The 20,646-nt window shown below is 41.3% G+C and overlaps 1 long non-coding RNA gene and 1 other non-coding gene across 2 annotated transcripts in view; both read right to left on the bottom strand.

Moving 5' to 3' along the window:
- LOC150004404 (uncharacterized) overlaps positions 1-20,646 on the bottom strand; it is a 94,525-nt gene that overhangs the window by 12,490 nt on the left and 61,389 nt on the right. The gene's annotated exons all lie outside the window — the stretch shown is intronic.
- LOC150004406 (U6 spliceosomal RNA) lies at positions 12,555-12,661 on the bottom strand. The gene has a single exon (XR_016512470.1). It is a non-coding gene; the product is annotated as a U6 spliceosomal RNA (small nuclear RNA).

The following is a 20,646-nucleotide window of genomic DNA, read 5'->3' as shown; positions in this document are numbered from 1 at the left end:
TAAAAATGCTTACCTTATTATATTAGAGTAAAATAATAAACATATTCCCTTCCCTTAGGAGGCTTCCTCTCCTCACCTTCTCCCGCCAACAAAACCCACAGAACGCTTTCTGTTCTCCTCCCTCCCCCATAACTCCCAAGCTTTGCTGAAACAGTTGAAAACATTTAGTTACAGCCAAAATGAGCCTTCTTTTTCAAGGACACTAAACTTATATTACAAGTTACAAGTCGTAGTCTCATCATCTGTTCACCACTCTTTTCTCTCCTTTCTTCTCCTGCTCTAGTGTGAATGTTAGTGAGTTAAGAGGACTTCTTCAAGTATTTTCCTCAGATAGGTTACAAAGGTCTTATATTTTCTGAATTCTTGCACATCAAAAGAAAGCTGGAGATTGTGTCTAGCTAGTGAAGGAAGTGTCAAAATCTTCCAAAAGTGTTTAACTGGCTGTTCTCTCTAGGCCAAGAATTCCAGTATAAAATGTGGTGGTAGAAATGGGCTCCCTAATCTCAATGATGATAAATGGTCAAGGCCAGATGGCACTTTAAGTGGTGCATTTACAATAGCAGATGGCTGTAAAGACAGTAATCAGAAATACGGGTATCTTGGTCTGGGTTAATTATTTATACAGTTCTTAAGTATGAACTAGATGAGCCAAGTAAGGCCTTTATTTTAATTTCTATAATAGGTGTCCTAGTGTGGTGAACAAGTGCCTGACTTGAACCATTAACAGTAAAAGATCTGATTCCCAAGCCCAGTAATCCTTGAAGGAAAAGGAAGGAAACTGCCAGTCAATATGGTACAGTGATGTTCTGCTTTGATGTACTGTCTCTGCCCTAAACACATAATAATAACAGCTACAATAGGAAAAAGACATGATCTGACTCACAAACAAAATAACCATCTCTAGAAACCACATACAGTACAGAAATGCAAAGTGGCGAGTGTGGCTGAAGCCGCATGTTATCTGGCTTTTGGATTTAGCAGCTGGTAGTGGCTACAAGTCATTTAGATTCTAGGTAAGTGGAGACTAAATTTAAAGTGCTATACTTAGATGGGGCAGTAAAAGCAGGTTCCTGCTTGAAGTCGGAATCTAAAGAGGAGATACCTCCTCCTCCATATAAACTGCTGCTGCCCACCATCTAAGGATATGGGTTTATAGAAGTGGGCACTTACAGGGATAGGAGAACACAAATCACCTTTGGGGCCAGGAACTGAATCAAGTTCAAGGACTGAACTGTGATATAGCCAATTAATCACCATGTGGCAGGAGCCCAGCAAGACATTATAAGAACTATTCTGGCCCTGACCAGTGTGGCTTGGTTGGTTGGAGCATTGTCCTATGCATCAAAAGGTTGTGGGTTCGATCCCTGGTCAAGGTACATAACTGGGTTGTGGGTTCAATTCCCAGATGAGGCGTGTATGGAGGCAACTGATTGATGATTCTCTCTCACAGTGATGTCTCTCTCTCCCCCCCTCTCTCCTTTTCTCTTCTTTCTTCTCTTTCTAAAATCAATATATGTATCCTCAGGTGAGGATTAAAAAAGAACTGTTATGGGCCAGGAACCATAGGGAAGGGGGACCTGGATGGAGACAACTGCAAAGCTGACAGACAGTGAGGGGCAAAAAACAGGGAGACGTAGAGAAAAACAAATACACCTCCAGTAGCTAATTCATAATGAGACTTAATCAAAAATTTAAAACACAGGAATTAACCTCATACCAACAAAGAAAGAATTGAAATTATGTTTATAGAACAGTGTAACAAAGACTAAATGTAGTTCATGATCAACGAGTTAATTATTCTGATTGCATTAAAAACCATAGTGGCTTAAAACAACAGTTACAACACACATTTGTTTTCCCCATAAAATCTGCAGTTGGGCAGGGCTCTGAGGGGCCAGCCTTCAGCTGGAGAGCTGGGCACTGGCATCACCCACTCTCCTGCCAGACACCGAGGTGTGAATAACCAAACCATTGGGAGCTGGAATCACTGGAGCTCCTCTTATTTCTCTCAATTTCTTTATGTGGTCTTTTCTGCATGGCAGCTTCTAGGCAGCCAGACTTCTAAAAGCCAGATCAGGACATCCAGAGTGTGTGTCTTAAGAAAGAGACTGAACGAAGGGAAGGCTGTCTCATTTTGATGGCTTAGCCTCCCAGCAGCATTTATGCTTCATTCTATTTCTTAGAAGTCAGTCACTAAAGTCTGTCCATTGTCAAGGGAAGGGGAACTAGATCTCATCATTTCATGGAGGAATTGTTAAAGATTTTGTGGCCATATTTTAAATCTGCCACAATCTGCTCTCTAGCCTCAAATTATTTACTTTTCTCCAACAGGCAAATTACATACATCCTTCCCAAGGTCCTTAAAAGTTTCACTTATTACAGCATCAGACTCAGGTTTGAGGTCCAGAATCTTGTCATATAAATTTGGTTGAGATGTAGGGGCAGGGAGGCTCCATGGGAATAGTATCTCAAATGTATCTCCTTGGTACAGTTCCTCAAGACAGCTCCTATCAATCTGAGACCTGAAAATTAAAGAGACTAATGATCTGCACACCAAACATTCAACATCTAATGGTGGAACAGGCACAGAATAACTGCTACATGAGCAATACTCTCATTCATAAATTGGAAAAATAGGATGTACACAGGGATCTGTGGTCTATACAACACTGAAATCCAGCTAGGCACATATTTCCTTGATTAAAGCTCAGCATTCTGTCTGGGATGATTCACCATAGCGCTTGATTACTTCTGGGTTCTTGGGTCTGTCTTCTGAGTTAGCCTTCCTGTTCCATAAAATGTAGCCATTGTGGCAGCTGAGGAGTTTTTGAAGCCTATTTCTTCCCAAAGAATTTGGAGGGTAAAAAGTCTTCTTCATTTTGTACTGCCTCTGTCCCTTTAAGACTTTTTTTTAAAGTATATTTTATTGATTATGTTGTTATAATAGTTCCAATTTTTTCCCCCTTTGCTCCCCTCTGCCCAGTACCCACCTTCCCTCCAGCAATCCCAACCCCTTAGTTCATGTCCATGGGTCATGCATATATAAGTTCTTTGGCTTCACCCTTTCCTATATTATTCTTAACATCCCTCTGTCTGTTTTGTACCAACCGATTAGGCTTCTTAATCCCTGCAACATTTCCCCATTTCTACTCCTCCTCTTTTCTATTCTGGTTTGCTTAGTTGGATTTTGTTTTTATTTTTTAGATTTACTTGTTGATAGTTGTGAGTTTGTTGTCATTATAGCGTTCATAGTTTTGATCTTCTTTTTCTTAAGTCCCTTTGACATTTCATATAATAATGGCTTGGTGATGATGAACTCCTTTAGCTTCACCTTGTCTCCGAAGCACTTCATCTGCCCTTCCATTCCAAATGATAGCTTTCCTGGATAGAGTAATCTAGTTGTAGGTTGCTTTTCATCACATTGAATATTGCTTGCCAGTCCCTTCCTGCCTGCAAAGTGTCTTCTTAGAAATCAGCTGATAGTCCTATAGGCAGCCCCCTGTAGGCAACTCTCCACCTCTCTCTTGCTGCCCCTAGGACTCTGTCTTTATCTTTAACCTTTGGCATCTCAATCATGATGCGTTCTGGTGTGGTCCCCTCTGGGTCCAGCTCGCCTGGGACTCTCCTTGCTTCCCAGACCTGTATGTCCATCTCCTTCACAAAATTTGGGTAGTTTTTCCCATTTTTTTCAGTTCTTGCTTTCTCATTCTGCATTGGTTGACTGTTTTTTTTCTTCTTCCTTACGTTCCAAATCATTGATTTGAACCCTGGTTTCCTTCCCTTCACCATTGGTTTTGTGTGGAATTTTCTTTGTTTCATTTAGCATAGCCTTCACTTCTCTTATGCGTCTGCCATACTCAAGCATATCTGTCAAGCCTGTGAGTATCTTTATCACCAGTGTTTGGAATTCTGCAACTGTTAGGTTGTCTATCTCCTCATCTGTTAGGCTGGCTATCTCCTCGTCAATTAGTTCTCCCACTGGAACCTTGATCCGTTTCCCCCTTTGGGCCATACTTCTCTGTCTCCTCATTCTGACAAGCTCCTGTGTTTGTTTGCCTCCGTGTCCCAGGTAGAGCTGTCGCTCCTGTTAGGTTGTAAGGGGCAGAACCTTAGGGATTGGTCAGTACAGGGTGACCTGTTACACCACTTTGTGGCGCTGTATGTGGGGGAGGGGTCCAAGGGGGAACAATGCCACGTGCCTAGCACTTGCCCCTCTTCTAAGCACCTCTCCCACTTCCACAACGGACTAGCGCCCCTCCAGCTGCTGCCCTGGCCGTCGTTCCCAGAGTGGGTGGGTCTGCGGATGCTCTAGGACTGTGGGAGCCTTTTAAACAAGCTGACTCTGCTGAAAGACCAACAGTTTCCGCCTCCGCCCCAACCCCCACTGGTCTGCACAGTCAGAAGCAATGAGGCTTAATTTTCCCTGGTGCTGGGACCCTGAGTTTTGCAGTCTGGTGAGGAGCTGGAAATGCTCCCCAGGTGTCCCTCCTGACTTTTTAAAATGTGTAACTGCTTGCCGCTGACCCACTGCTGCTGCCACTGCCACCACTGCTGCCGCCACCACACCACATTCTCTCCGCCCTGGCTCTGCCTCTCCTACCTGTCTGAATGAGTATTTCTTCTTTATTTCTTGGTTTGCTGGATTCCACGCAGCTTGATTTTCTGGAACTTCTGGTTCTTTCTAGTTTTGAGGTAGTTGTATTCCTTCTTAGTTGTGGAGGGAGATGCAGTGTGTCTGTCTATGCCTCCATCTCGGCTGGAAGTCCCAGACTATTTTGATACAATTCCTTTAAAAATTTATGGATATCTTATGAATCAATTGATAAATTTCCACTCACAGAAATCTCATTGACTGGGCTTCAAGTGAGGCTGTTGACAGACAACAAGATTCTTAGAAGCCCGAGTATTTAATAGAAAGGATCTATAAGACATGCACATAAGTCCCTTTTTCATTTTGTACTGCCTCTGTCCCTTTCATTCCATACTGATACAATTCCTTAAAAACATCATATGTTTTTTATGAATCAATTTACAAACCCACTCCATTAAAAAAAAATATCCAGGATATATTGCTAATTGAAAAGGCAAAATGTAGAATGATATATATCATATCTGTAATACACCTTTTGTGTAAAAAAGGAGAGGTAAGAAAATATACTCATTGGCTTATTTATGGCAAAAGAAAGAAAGAAAAGAAACTTAGGAATAGACCAGAAACTAATGAGATTGCCTATGGAGGCTAATGGGTGGAAAGCCTGAGGATATGGGAATAAGATAGAAGTGATAAAAGAGGGACTTTTCTTTGATTTACTTTTTAAAATATATTTTGAATTTTAGAACCATGTTAATGTTTCATACATTTAAAGAAAACATTAACAAGGGTGAGAAAAATAATAATAAAGGAACAGGAACAAATGAACCTAGCTATATTTTAAATGGATAACAAAACCACACTGAAAGGAGATAGGGATAATTTGAACATAACATTTTGGCTATATACTCTTAGGATAAAGATTAAAAGCAAACAAGCAAACCTGTAAACAATATTGTGCTCTAAGTTAGTAGTTTAGGTTAGCAATTTTGAAACTACTTTATGTAATTTTATAACTGGGTTAAGTAAATATATTGCGGATAAAGAAAGTTAGGTTCCTCACTATTAAAGATGGGGTTAATATATGAAAATGGGGGAAGGGTATACTGAACTCAAGTTGTTAGATTGAAATTTTTGGACACATGAGTGTAAACTAATGAAGACAAAGACATACATACATACTTTTTCTCATATATCCATAAGAAAACATCAGGTCAATGTCTTTCATGAACACAGAAAAATAATCCCTAACAAAATAGCAGCAACTCAAATACAGTAATATATATAAAAGGATAATACCTGCCAATCAAGTCGGGTTCATCCTAGGAATGCAAGGCTGGTTCATCATTCAGAATCAATCAACACAGAACTTCCAGCCAAGGTGGAGGCCTAGACAGACACAGTGCACCTCCCTCCACAACTAAGCAGGAATACAACTACCTCGAAACTAGAGACAATCAGAAGTTCCAGAAAACAGAGCTACATGGAAGTCCAATACGCAAAGAAATAAAGAAGAAATACTCATCCAGACAGGTAGGAGGGGTGGAGCTGAGGCAGAGAGGATGCAGTGTGGTGGCGGCAGCTACAGCAGCGACAGGCTGGTGGAAAGTCGGAGGAAAATGCAGTCACATTTTTTAAAAAGTCGGAGGGACACCTGGGAGCACTCTGAACCCTAGACCAGACCACGCAACTCACAGTCCCAGTGCCGGAGAAAATAAGGCCTCATTGCTTCTGACTGTGCAAACCAGTGGGGGTTGGGGCGGAGGAAGAAACTGCCAGTCCCTCAGCAGAGTCTGCGTGTTTAAAGGGCCAGCATGGTCCTAAAATGTCTGTAGACCCACCCACTCTGGGAACAATGCCCAGGGCAACAGCTAGAGAGGCGCCAGTCACATATGGAAGTGGGAGAAGTGCTTGGAAGAGGGGTGAGTGCTGAGCATTCGGCATTGTTCCCTCTCCCACGTACAGTGCCACAAGGTGGTGAAAAGGGTCACCCACACTGACAAGTACTTAAGGCTCCGCCCATTCCAATGTAACAGGAGCGACAGCTCTACCTAAGACATAGAGGCAAAGAAACACAGGAGTCTGTCAAGATAAGGAGACAGAGAAGTATGGCCCAAAAGAGGGAACAGATCAAGGTTCCAGTGGGAGAACTAATTGACGAGGAGATAGCCAGCCTAACAGATGAGGAGATATCAAACCTAACAGATACAGAGTTCAAAACACTGGTGATAAAGATGCTCACAGGCTTGACATATATGCTTGAGTACCGCAGACGTATAAGGGAAGAAGTGAAGGCTATGCTAAATGAAACGAAGGAAAAATCCATACAAAACCAATGGTGAAGGGAAGGAAACCAGGGTTCAAATCAATGATTTGGAACATGAGGAAGAAAAAAACAGTCAACCAGTAGAGAGTGAGGAAACAAGAATTGAAAAAAATGAGAGGCTTAGGAACCTCTTGGACAACTTTAAACATGCTAACATCTGAAACTAGGGGTGCCAGAAGGAGAAGAGGAAGAGCAAGAAACCCAAAACTTACATGAAAAAATACTGAAGGAAAACTTCCCCAATTTGGTGAAGGAAACGGACATACAAGTCCAGGAAGCACAGAGAGTCCCAAATAAGCTAGACCCAAAGAGGACCACACCAAGATGAATGCCAAAGGTGAAAGATAAAGAATCTTAAAAGCAGCAAGAGAAAAGCAGAGAGTTACCTACAAAGGGGTGCCTATAAGACTATCAGCTGGTTTCTCAAAAGAAACTTTGCAGGCAAGAAAGGACTGGCAAGAAGTATTTAAGGTGATGAAAAGCAAGGACCTACCACCAAGATTACTCTATCCAGCAAAGCTATCATTTAGAATGGAAGGGTAGATATAGTGCTTCCCAGACAAGGTGAAGCTAGAGTTCATCATCTCCAATCCATTATTATATGAAATGTTAAACGGACTTAAGGAAAAGATCAAAACTATGAACACTAAAATGACAACAAACTCACAACTATCAACAACTGAATCTAAAAAATAAAAACAAAATCCAACTAAACAAACCAGAATACGAATGGAATCATAGGTACGGAGATCATGTGGTGGGTTATCAGCTGGGAGGGGCAAGGGGGAGAAATGGGGAAATGGTGTAGGAATTAAGAAGCGTAATTGTTTGGTACAAAATAGATAGGGGGAAGTTAAGAATAATATAGGAAAGGGTGAAGCCAAAGAACTTATATGCACGACCCATGGACATGAACTAAGGGGGCTGGGATTGCTGGAGGGAAGGTGGGTACTGGGCAGAGGGGATCAAAGGGAAAAAAATTGGGGCAACTGTAACAATATAATCAATAAAATGTACTTCAAAAATAAAAAATAAATAAAATAATAAAAAAAATAAACCAGTCCAAAATCATTCAACATAATTCACCATGTCAGCAGACTAAATAGAAAAGAAACATATGATCATATCAGTAAATGCAGAAAAAGCATTTAGTAAAATTTAGCATCTATTCATGATTTTTTAAAAATTCATAAAAACTAGTAATAGAAAGGAACAGTCTTAATAAAAGGCATTTCTAAAAAACCTAAAATTAACATCATACTTAATTGTGAGAGACTGAATATTTTCTCTTTAAGATCCAGAACAGGACGAAAATGTTCCTAATTACCATTTCTATTCAATATCACACTGGAAGTCCTATCGATCTAGTAAGACAAGAAAAAAAGTAAAAGCATGCAGACTAAAAAACAAGAAACAAAAAACTGACAGGTTCGAAGATGGCGGAGGAGTGCAGGGAGGCTGTACTTTCTTGCTCCCAAGACCTGTCTGTAGTTTGGACAGAACATCTCAGTTAACATCTGGATACTGGCAGGAGTTGAGCCTTGGAACAGCTGGATCAGAAAAAACCATCTGGGAGCTACCTGTTTGGTGAGAATAGCGTAGGAGAAAGGGATGAGACGGGATCTCTGACTGGGTTGGCTTCCTGAGCTGTGGCTGGAAGTACACAAAGACTTTTTAGTGACCACAGGTTTCCCCAGAGAGGAATCGGAAGGAGAGCAGGGCTCTGCTCGCTGGGAGAGCCAGGAGTGGGCCAGGTGGCAACTGGTGCTGAGAGGCAAGAAACAGCGTACTGCTGTGTATGTATGGATGTGTTTTTCTTTTTTCTTTTTCTCTCTTGTTTTTTGTGGAAAGGGGAGGACAGGTTAGGGGTAGGACTAGATTCTTGAGGAGTGCAGGCACAGAAGTGCACTCGCCAACTTCCCAACCCTCCCCCTGGGTCCAGCAAGCACACACAGGGAGGGAACCCCCCACCCCCATCCGCTGGCCCAGGTGCGCAACCAACTCACTGGCCCGCCGAGACCAGGTGCCCCTTGGGCCTGCCCCAACAGGCACAAAATCAACGCACCAGCCACCAGGCACAGATGCCCACCTCCGCTGTGTTCAGGTGCCTGCGGCCTGACCCCAATGGGCACAAAATCAACTCGCTGGGCACGCAGGCCACCGTGCACAGGTACCCCTGGCCCACCCCAATAGGCGCCAAACTAACGCTCTGGCCACTTGTCCAGGTGCTACTTGTGCATGCCCCAGTGGGCGCAAGAACAGCGGGCGGGCCGCAGCTCACAGACACCCACCTCTGCCGCACACAGTTGTCTGGGCCTCGCCCCAAGCGGCGAAAAACCAACTCCCCCGGGCGGGGTTCAGCAGGCGCTAGGCTTGCACACTGGCCACTGCGCGCAAGCACCCTGGCCCTCTACAATAGGTGCTAAATGAACATGCCAGCCACTGCACACAGGTGCCACCCAGGCATGACCCAGCTGGCGCGAGACTAATAGGCCCAACGCCACACCGCCGCCGTCGCTGCGCCCAGGCACCTCTGGCCCGCCCCAATAGGTGTCAAACCAAAGCGCTGGCCGCTGCACCAAGGTGCCACCCGGGCTCGCCCCAGTGGGCACAAGACCAGCGGGCTGGCCACCACACCTAGGCGCCCACCACCAGTGCACGCAGGTGTCCATGGCCCAGTCCCAATGGACACAAAACCAACTCGCCAGCTGCGACACACATGCACAGGCACCACCTGGACCCGCCCCAATGGGTGTGAAACCAACGCGCCACCCACCCCAATAGGCCCACAACAAACCCGCCCACCAACAAGTAGAGGCCTTAACTCCCTCCTCCGGAACAGGAGAGCAACCAGTCTGCCTTAGACCCATCGTCCCAGTGCGCAAAGGGTCAACCTGCCCCTGGCCTTCATGAGGGAATGCATTCGCCTCTGGCTGAGAACAAAGGACAGAGAAATGAACTAGAGGCAGTTTGTAATAAGTTTCGGGTGCTGGCTCTTGAGAAAGAGCTGGGAGAGCAGTGGACAAGGTCCCAGTACAGAAGCATCCCAAGTGCTACGGGAGAAATCACAAGCACACTGCTCCCCTCCAAGTGGTGTCAACTGGAGACAGCAGCTCAACAACTGTATACAAGAAGTTCACACCATAGAAGCAGAAAATAAAAGCAGATCAATCTAAGAAGCAGAAACAAGACCAGTGCCCAAAATGGGGAGGCAGAATACCACCCCACCATACAGAAACAACACTCCACCAAAAAGAAAGGAGGAATTCCCAGAAGGAGGGATCAATAACATAGAAGCAAGCAAGCTATCAGACATGGGACTCAAAACAATAGTAATGGGGAAGCTGAATGAACTTGACAAACTCAAAGAAAACTATAACAAACTCAAGGAGAACTATAAAGAGCTCCAGGGAAGCTATAAGGAACTTACTGAGAAGTACACCAGAATAAAAAAGGACACGGAAACTATCAACAAGAACCAGAAAGAAATGAAGAATACAATTTCTGAACTGAAGAATGCAGTAGAATCAATCAAAAGCAGGCTAAATGAAGCAGAGGACTGGATCAGTGAGTTAGAGGACAATGTAGAAAAAAATTCTCAACAATGCAACAAAATGAAAAAAGACTTAAAAAGAGTGAAGAGGGTTTAAGAGATCTGCAGGACAACATGAGAGGAAACAACATTCGAATCATAGGGATAAAAGAAGGAGAAGAAGAGGAGCAAGGGATAGAAAACCTTATTGAAAAAGTAATGACAGAAAATTTTCCTAACTTGATGAAAGGAAAAGTCATGCAAGTCCAGGAAGCAGAGAGAGAGTCCCAATGAAGATGAACCCAAAAAGGCCTACTCCAAGGCACATCATAATTAAAATGGCAACATTCAAAGACAAAGAGAGAATCCTAAAAGCAGCAAGAGAAAAACAGCAAATAACATACAAGGGAGCTCTGATAAGGCCATCAACTGATTTCTCAACAGAAACATTAGAAGCCAGAAGGGAATGGCAAAATGTATTTCATGAAATGAAAAACAAAGGCCTACAACCAAGAATACGCTACCCAGCAAGGCTCTCCTTCAAAATGGAAGGTGAAATAAGTAGTTTTCCAAACAAAGGAAGACTAAAAGAATACATCTCAACCAAACCAGCATTGCAAGAGATGCTAAAGGGAATGTTGTAAGAAAAAGAAGAAAAAGAGAGAGGGAGAAGAACACAGGAACAAAGGGAAATGAATAAATACCTATCAATAATAACCTTAAATGTAAATGGATTAAATGGTTCAATCAAAAGATGTAAGGTAGCGGAATGGATATGAAAATATGACTCACATATATGCTGTCTACAAGAGATACACCTCAAAACAAAAGATTTACACAGACTGAAAGTGAAGGGATGGAAAAAAGTATTCCAAGCAAATGGACTTGACAAAAAAGCTGGGGTACCAATACTTATATCAGAGAAAACAGATTTCACAGCAAAGGCCATAAAAAGAGACAAAGAAGGACATTTCATAATACTTAAGGGAACAATCCATCAAGAAGATATAACCCTGGTAAACATATATGCACCCAACATAGGTGCACCCAAATATATAAGGAAAATATTGAAAGACTACAAAAAATATATCAACAGCAACACACTCATAGTAGGGAACTTTAATGCCCCATTGTCAACAATGGACAGATCTTTGAAGCAAAGAAACACCAGGGATATTGAGGCATTGAACAACCCTCTAGACAAAATGGACTTAATTGATATATATATAAAACCTTTCACCCCAAAGAAGCAAAATACACATTCTTTTCAAACGCACATGGGACATTTTCAAAGATAGACCACATGGTAGGACGCAAAACAAGTCTCAACAAATTCAAGAAAATTGAAATTATATCAAGCATCTTCTCAGATCACAATGCCCTGAAACTAGAAATCAACCTCAAGGAAAAAACTCAGCTTTTTTTGTCAAGTCTATTTGCTTGGGATACTTTTTTCCATCCCTTCACTTTCAGTCTGTGTAAGTCTTTTGTTTTGAGGTGTGTCTCTTGTAGACAGCATATATGTGAGTCATGTTTTCATATCTATTCCGCTACCCTATATCTTTTTTGTTTGTTTATGGGGAAATTGCATTATTTTTTTTAAAAAATAATTTATTTATTTATTTGTTTATTTATTTATTTTTAGAGAGAGGGGAAAGAAAGAGAGGGAGAGATACATCACTGTGTGGTTGCCTCTCACTTGTGCCCCCAACTGGGGACCTGATGTGCAACCTAGTCATGTGCCCTGACTGGGAATCGAACCAGTGACACTTAGTTCGCAGGCTGATGCTCAAGCCGCTGAGCCATAGCGGTTAGGGCTTATCTTATGTCTTTTGATTGGAGCATTTAATCCATTTATATTTAAGGTTATTACTGACAGGTAGTTATTCATTTCCTTTTGTACCTTTGTTCCTCTCCCTCTCTCTTTTTCTTCTTTTTCTTGAAGCATTCCCTTTAGCATCTCTTGCAATGCTGGTTTGGTTGAGATGTATTCTTTTAGTCTTCCTTTGTCTGGGAAACTCCTTATTTCACCTTTCGTTTTGAAGGAGAGTCTTGTTGGGTAGAGTAGTCTTGGTTGTAGGCCTTTGTTTTTCATTGCTTGAAATAAAAATATGGAACTCTTCAGAAATTTGCATGTCTTCCCTGTGCAGGGGCCTTGCTAAGCTTCTCTGTATCGTTCCAATTTTAGTATATGTGCTGCCAAAGAGAGCATTGGAATATGAAATTTTAAAAAATGCTATTTACAATACCACCCCAAAGAAGTACTGGCAAAATGTGTGCAAGATTTGTATGCAGAAAACTATAAAACAGTAATGAAAGAGGTCAAAGAAGATCTAGATGATTGAAGAGGTATATCCTGTTCATGAATTAGAAGACTCAATATTTGAAGGAATTTAGTTCTTCCCAATCTGATTTGTATACTCAACACAATCTTAATCAAAATCCAGGCAAATCTTTTATTAGATATCAACAAGCTGATTCTAATAGGTACAATCTATAAAATGTATGAAAAACAAAAGAAATAGACAACCCAAGTCTGAAAAAAGAAAAATATACTGGGAAGACTCACATTTCCTGATTTCAAAACTACTGCAGTAATTATGACAGTGTGATACTGATGAAAAGACAGACAGATGGATCAACAGCACACAATAGAGAGGGCAGAAATAAACAAGTGGTGCTGGAAGTGGATGGTAACATGCAAAAAAAACAAAAATAAAACAAAAGGATCTCAACACATAGCTCACACCTTACACAAAAATTAACGTACATGTAAATCATCATACTACACAGTTTAGAAAAAATGTAGGGGAAGGAGTGTAGGACCTTAAGTTTGATGAGTTTTTAGGTACAACTCCAAAAGTGCAATATAAACTGGACTTTACAAAAATTGAAAACGTGTACTCTTTGAAAGACAGTTAAGATAATTAAAAGACAAGCCACAGATTAGGAGAAAATATTGGGTTGGCCAAAATGTTTGTTTGGTTTTTTCCATCTTATGGCTCTAGTAGCACGTAGTGGTCTTTAACTTCATTTGAAACAATTTTGTTATTATATTTTGACAGCTGTCATATACGTATACATTTAAAAAAACTTATCAAAATCAGTGAATGTTTGTATAGTCGTTTTAATATTGAAGATGGAAGAAAATAAGCAACATTTTTGGCATATTATGCTTTATTATTTCAAGAAAGGTAAAAATGAAACTGAAATGCAAAGCAAGATTTGTGAAGTGTATGGAGAAGGTACTGTGACTGATCAAACATGTCAAAGTGGTTTGTGAAGTTTTGTGCTGAAGATTTCTCACTGGATGATGCTCCATGGTCAGATAGATCAGTTGAAGTTGATAGTGATCAAATTGAGACATTAATTAAGAATAAACAACATTCTACCATGAAGAAGATGGCCAACATACTCAAAATATCCCAATCAATAAAGTTATTGGTGAAAATGAAAAAGGGGTATTTTATTTTACAGAAAATATGAAACAGACTTTTGGCCAACCCAATATGTGCAAATCATATATTTGATACAGGATTCATATCCAGAATAGATAATGAACTTTTAAAACTCAAAATAAAATGTCCAGCGAGAGCTCTACCTAAGACACAGAGGCAGACACACATAGGAGACTCTGGCCAAGATGGAGGCCTAGACTGACACACTCTGTCTCCCTCCACAACTAAGAAGGAATACAATTACCACAAACCCAGAAATAACCAGAAGTTCCAGAAAAATAAATGGAAGTCCAACGTGTAAAGTTATAAAGAAGTGGTGCTCATCCAGATGGGTAGGAGGGATAAAGCCAGGGTGGAGAGGTCAAGTTGTGCTGGCAGCGGCAGCTGCAGTGACAGCAGTGGGACGGTGGTAAGCACAGACACCTGTACTTAAGGGAAGGCAAGAACCGCTTGGGGAGCACCCCCGGCTGCAGACCAAACCCATCAGCTTGTGATTCCAATGCCAGGGAAGGCAGACGCCCATTGCCTTGGACTGTGAGGTCCAGAGGGGTGGGGATGAAGCAGGAGGCTCCCAGTCTCTCAGTGGTGAGTGAACGGAAGGAATCCATCTTGGACCCCTGCCCCCACCGAAAACACCACAGCGTGGTGAGAAGGGTTGCCCGGTTGTGATGAGTACAGAGGGCTCTGCCCCCTATAGCACAGGAGGTGTGACAGCCCTGCCCAGGAAGCAAAGGTAAACACAAAACCATCAGGTAGACACAGATCATGATAGAGATCCCAGTGACACAAGCTGACCAGACAGCAAATCTCTAATCTAATGCCTCAGCAGATAGGAAATCTCTCTGAGGCACAGTTCAGAGCTTTGGTTATATGAATGCTTATAGACCTGACAGCAGATCTTAAACAAGACAGTGAAGGAATGAAGGCTAGCCCTGATGAAACGAATGGAACACATACGAAACTAGTGGTGAGGGAAAGAAAACCAGGGATCAAATCAACAAATCAGAACATAGGGAAGGAACAAATAGTCAACCAGTGCAGAAAGAGGAAAGGAAAAGGGAGGACAATGAGAAGCTCAGAAACCTATGGGACAGCTATAAGCGGGCCAACATCCGAATCATAGGGTTGCCAGAAGGTGAAGAAGAACAACTAGAGATTGAAAAATTATGTGAAAAAATAATGAAGCAGAACCTTCCAAACTTGGGGAAGGAAATAGACTTACAAGTCCAGGAAGCATAGTGAGTTCCAAAACAACTGGACCCAGGGAGAACCACACCAAGACACATTATAATCAAAATGTCAAAAATTAAGGATAAAGAGAGAATCTTAAAAGCAGCAAGAGAGAATTACATACAAAGGGGTCCCAATAAGACCATCAGCTGATTTCTCAAAAGAAACTCTGCAGGCAAGAAGGGTCTGGCAAGAAATATTCAAAGTAATGAAAAGCAAAAACCTACAACCACGAATACTCTATCCAGCAAAGCTGTCATTCAGAATAGAAGAGCAGGGAAAGTGCTTCCAGGACAAAGTAAAACTGAAGGAGTTCATCAGAGCCAAACCACTGTTATATGAAATGTTAAAGGGACTTGTTTAGGAGAAAGAAGATCAAAACTATGAACATTAAAATGAAAACTATATCACAACCACCAACAACAGAAGCTAGGAAATTGAAACAAAGGCAAACTGAGTAGGCAACGAGAGTGGGAAGAGAATTATAGGTATGGGGAACATTATAGGTGGAAGTCAGCAGGGAGGGGGAAGGGGGAACGGGAGGGAGATGATGCAGGAATTAAGAAGCATAGTAGGAGGGAGTGGAGTAAAGAGGAAGATGTTGAGAAGAACTATATGCACAATCAATGGGCATGGACTAAGTGGGGGGGGGACAACTGAAGGGAGCGGGGTCACTGGGTGAGGGGAACAAAGAGAAAAGGAATTGGGACAATAACAGCATAATCAATAAAGCATATTAAAATAATAAAAGAAAATGTCCAATTTAAAAAACAGGCAAATGATTTGAACTGACATTTACTAAAGATGATACATAGTTGGCACATAAGCTCATGAAAAGATTCTGTCAACATAAGAAACACCCAAATCTGTAAAGAATTTTTATGAGTTTGTTTGAGCCAAACTGACAACAATTGCTGGGGAGCGAAATCTCAATGGATTATGAAAATGCTCCAGGAAATAGCAGTTTTACCACTTATTTTATATATCAAAATCAAAAGGGAAGATATAAGGGGGTTACATGAAATCTGTTGGTGATACAGTAGGGAGGATAGAGAAAGCAAAGAGGGTAAAATCTCTGAGACTGGATAAAAAGTAAAATGGATAGACACATACTTCTTTTACATTTGTGGGAATAGGATAGTTAACAGTTAACAATGAACACAATACAATAACAATGAGGGGTTGTGTGGTCTGTGCCCTGGTGCAGTTATTGTGCCCTGAAATGGTATGGAAAAGGGAAATTATCCTGACATTCCAAAGGTATGTCATAGTAGATGCAAAAAGACAACAGACAGGCTCAATTAAGGTAAAGATTGACCTTTTTGTGCTTCCTTTAGGTATCTGAGTTTGTAAGGCCTGTCATGCAGGCCTCCCCTGAGTTTCTTAGGTGTAGTATATGGCCCCTTTTGGTCCACAATTCTCAACATCATTGTCATTGGGAATGTAAATGAGGACGATGAGATGCCAGCTAATATCAAAACACTGAGAGGCTGTGGGGTCACATGAACTCTTGTTCATTAATCACTGAAGTGAAAAATATGACAGTTATTTTGGAAGTCAGTGTGAAAGTTTATTATAAAATTAATCATAGATGTATGATACAATATAGTTATTGCACAGAAACTTTGCTATGTGGACAAATTACACAGAAAGAAAAAATAAAAACAAAAAAAACCTTCATGATGCAGGGAAATGCCATAACAGCAAACCAAGGAAACATACCCATAAAATTGAGGAAACTTTCCTAAGATTTTACAGATTTCATAGCTAACAGATTTCAGAGCTTGTTCAGATGCAGGTATTGTAAACCAAGGCAAATAAAATTCACTTGCCAAGTTTATTACACCCCCAAGGGCAACAGATAAAACTCTGTAGTCTTATTGATTAAAAAAACCAGATGGCAGAGTGTAGAGGAAAAACAGTAGCTGGAAAGTGAAAGGGAAGAATCCCAGAAAGGAGAGAGCCAGAGAACAGGAGCCAAATTCTGTGTAATCTTTGCCTAAATATGTGTTGGGCAGCCCAGTTTAGGCTAAATGGATGTCTGTATCACCTGCAGCCCACCATAACGGAGACAGGCTTAAACAAACAAAAAAAGAAACAAATGCAATACTCTTTAGAGAAACATAACAAAATCACGAAATTACTAAAAATACAAAGAAATAGTAACATGTGAATGCCATAAACAAGAGAAACGGTGATCAATAGAGGCTTCACCTGTGAAGGAACAGTCCCTAGAATTAGAAAAGTGTTAGAAGACAACACTCAGAAACATAAAAGTAAATATGCTCACTGAATGAACAAACAGAAAATTTCAGCAGAGACAAAGATATTATAAAAAAGAGCCAAGTGACAATTCTAGAACTTAAAAATATAGTATTGAAATAAAACATTTCAGTAGATGTTCATACAGAGTTATGAAGAATTATAAATGCTAAACTATGTATGCAAAATACTGGAGCTGTCTGGGTAGTGTGGTAGATGTGTGGGTGGAGGAGGTAAAAAGACCCTTTTGTGAGGAATAGGGAATAGGAGGTGAGCAGGGAAGAATTAATGTGTTGTGGGAGTGTCTCAGTGGTAGAAAATAGTTGTTACTGGGGCTGGAGTGGGTCTGCCTCAGGCCACGCTATAGTGCATGGTTTCTTGACTTCATGCAGGGAAGATTTCACAATGTGAGTCCAAGTGATTTTAAGAATACGTTTATTGAAGCTGGGGATGTGAAACAAATGAAGGACGTAGGGTAGAAGAAGCACCAAGAGGAAGCCTAGGCAGTGTTCTGCTTGGTTCCTTAGAAATGTTATATGAATGAAGTGAGCCATGACGGGGCTGCTGTTAGCTCACTGGAATGTCACAGAAAAAGGGGGCATTGGAGACAGGGTCAGGGAGTAAGCCCAGGATGGGCTGCTGCTGCCCACTGCTCCTCTGGTTGCAAGTCTCATGGAAACTATTAGAGTTTAGGAGGAAGTAAAAAGTTCATGCTTGAGAAGGGGAATGAGCATGCTCTAGAGCAAGCCTGTACCAGATCTTTGTCTTGAGGGTTTAAATCTTTCTTCTGCAGGTGAGAATCAAAGGGGAGGGTTTCAGTAGACTATTCATTAGCTTTCCAGGTGTGTTCTTAATATGTTGATGAATCAAAATGAGTGAATAGGGCAGTTTGGGATTATTCTTTGGTTTGCTGTACTGTTTGATTTCTATCTTAGGTCTATCTTGATCTAATTGGGTTTTTGTTATTAATTCCCCTGACTTCATTCATCCTTGTGTTTAGGTGGCACAATTGGCATTAATTGGGTCTCTGTCCTATATCTTCCCAACCAGAATAATTTAAGCTACATATTCTCTGGTTAGGGAGAAGTATAAACCATTTGTTCTCAAATGTCTTTGGTTAGGGAAGATAAGGTCTTGCGATTCACTAGCTGGCTGTAAGTTGTTCAAATCATTTGGCTTTGTATTTTCTTGTCTCACTTTCCCATTCCACTTGCCCAGGAATTTGCCTAAATTCTTACTATCCTGCCTCAATTTTTGTCTACAAATAAAAACGGGAATTGTGTGTGATTGATTCATAAAGCAGAGAAAATAAGACAGTAATGATTAATGAAATGAAAACCTACAAAGGAACACTGAAATTAACAAGAGGAAGAAGTGGAATTAATAACAATCCTAACAGGTTCACAGTCTAAATATAAGTGAACTAAATCAACTCATTAAAAGACAAAGACTATTAGATTCAATGAAAAATTAAAAGCCAACTGTAAGCTATCATGCACACACAAAATTAAAGCAAGCAAAGAAATGTTGATAACATCACCAATGGACTGTATGGATTTTGATATATCAATTAGGTGAGGCTATTGTAAGAGGATGAAAGGGAGGGCTGCCTGCTCCAAGTTGTTTCCTGGGAGAAAACACGCATCATAAAAGAACTACAACATGCAAATGCTATGGCAAAAAAAAAAAAAAAGTGAAAATCTACAGGAAATGGATGATTTCCTGGCAATTCTAACTACCAAAGCTGATCCAAGAATGACTGGAGCACTTAAGTGAGCAATTGCCCAAGTGAAGATCAGAAGGCCAATAGAAACTGACCAGAGGAGGGTTACCCACTCTTTACAGAGCAGCATTGAATTTCTGAAAGTCAAACTATTCTAGAATGGGGGAAAGATGAGTCCCCATTCTCTTCCTGAGGCAGGATAGTAAGAAGCCAGGAAAGTTCCTTGGCAAATGGAAAAGGGAAACAGATGGACAGCTGATTCAAACTGGCTTCAACTAGCACCAACTCACTTGCCTCCTTCTCCTTTGCACAACCACTCCCTTAAGCATTAAGCCCTCAAGACAATGAGATTCTGATCAGCATCACATAACCTTAGGAACAAAGCCCTGGGTCTGTTGATTACAGAGGCTGAGTCCAACTAGAGATAACATCTAGGCCTCAGTTGTGTTTCAGCTCCAGGTTCAGAAAAGCAGCAAAACTAGCTGTAGTGATGCCATGGCTGGCATGAGGACCAGACACAATGACCATAACCCCCTACCCTAGTGCCAACCATTCAGATGAACAAGCATATTTAAGAACACACCTGGAAACTTGATGAATATTCTATTGAGATCCTCCCCTGAGACTTCCATTAAAATTTCTGCCTTTCGAAAACAGATAAAAACCCTATGACAAAGAACCCAGTGTGCTCTCTCTCTAGACTCTAGAGTATGCCCTTGCCTTCTTTCTTCAGACGTGTACCTTTGCTTTCTTTCTTCTAAGCTCTAGGGTCCTTCTTTTGCCTCTGCAACTATTGTTTCCTGAGTCCATGCAGCCCAGTTGGCTCACTTCTGCCTCGGAGGCTTTCTCTAAAGGGCTAAGGCAACTGAGCAGCCCACTCGAATATTCTCTTCGAGTGTACTTCCATTTTGCATGCTGAATATACTTACTTTTGCGTTAAGAGTTCTTAACTCTGAATTCTTTCTTTGCTGAACTCAAGGACTGAGAGCCCACATACCAGTAACACTCCTACCTATCTTCCTGAAGTCAGAATAACTGGAATCAAAAAGCTAATAAATTCGGTAAAAAGGAAAATACGTACCAATAAAAGTTTAACAAAACATTAGCAAATGGAATCCAGTAAAGTATGAATGAGTAAGCAGGGATTATTCTTAGAATTCAAAGGTATTTCAATGTAAGATGAAAATGTATCAGTAAACTAAAGGAGAAAACACATATGGGCATAGCATGTTGAAAAGGCATTTCTTAGTTTTTAGTAAACTTATTAATTCTTAAATGGAATAAAGATGACTGTTCTGCTTGGAGGGTTCCTATAACAGGAGGGGGCTCATATGGGTGCCACACTGATGCTGCCCCCTAGTTGGGTTAAGTCCACTGCCAGCTGGGGGACTTTGCACCCCTCTTTCTGCAGCCAAGTGCAGCAAAGACCTACATGGCCAGGGAAGCTCACTGAATATGTCTAAGAAAGTTAGTGGGGACAGGCTGTTCTAGGGGCTAGGTGGAGGGAAGTGTGAATTCCCTGGA

Source organism: Furipterus horrens, unplaced genomic scaffold (assembly GCF_987537825.1).
Source record: "Furipterus horrens unplaced genomic scaffold, mFurHor1.1.pri manual_scaffold_7, whole genome shotgun sequence".
NCBI classification, from domain to species: domain Eukaryota; kingdom Metazoa; phylum Chordata; class Mammalia; order Chiroptera; family Furipteridae; genus Furipterus; species Furipterus horrens.
The sequence above is the reverse complement of the archived record's forward strand: the minus strand, read 5'-3'. Positions and strand labels throughout refer to the sequence as shown.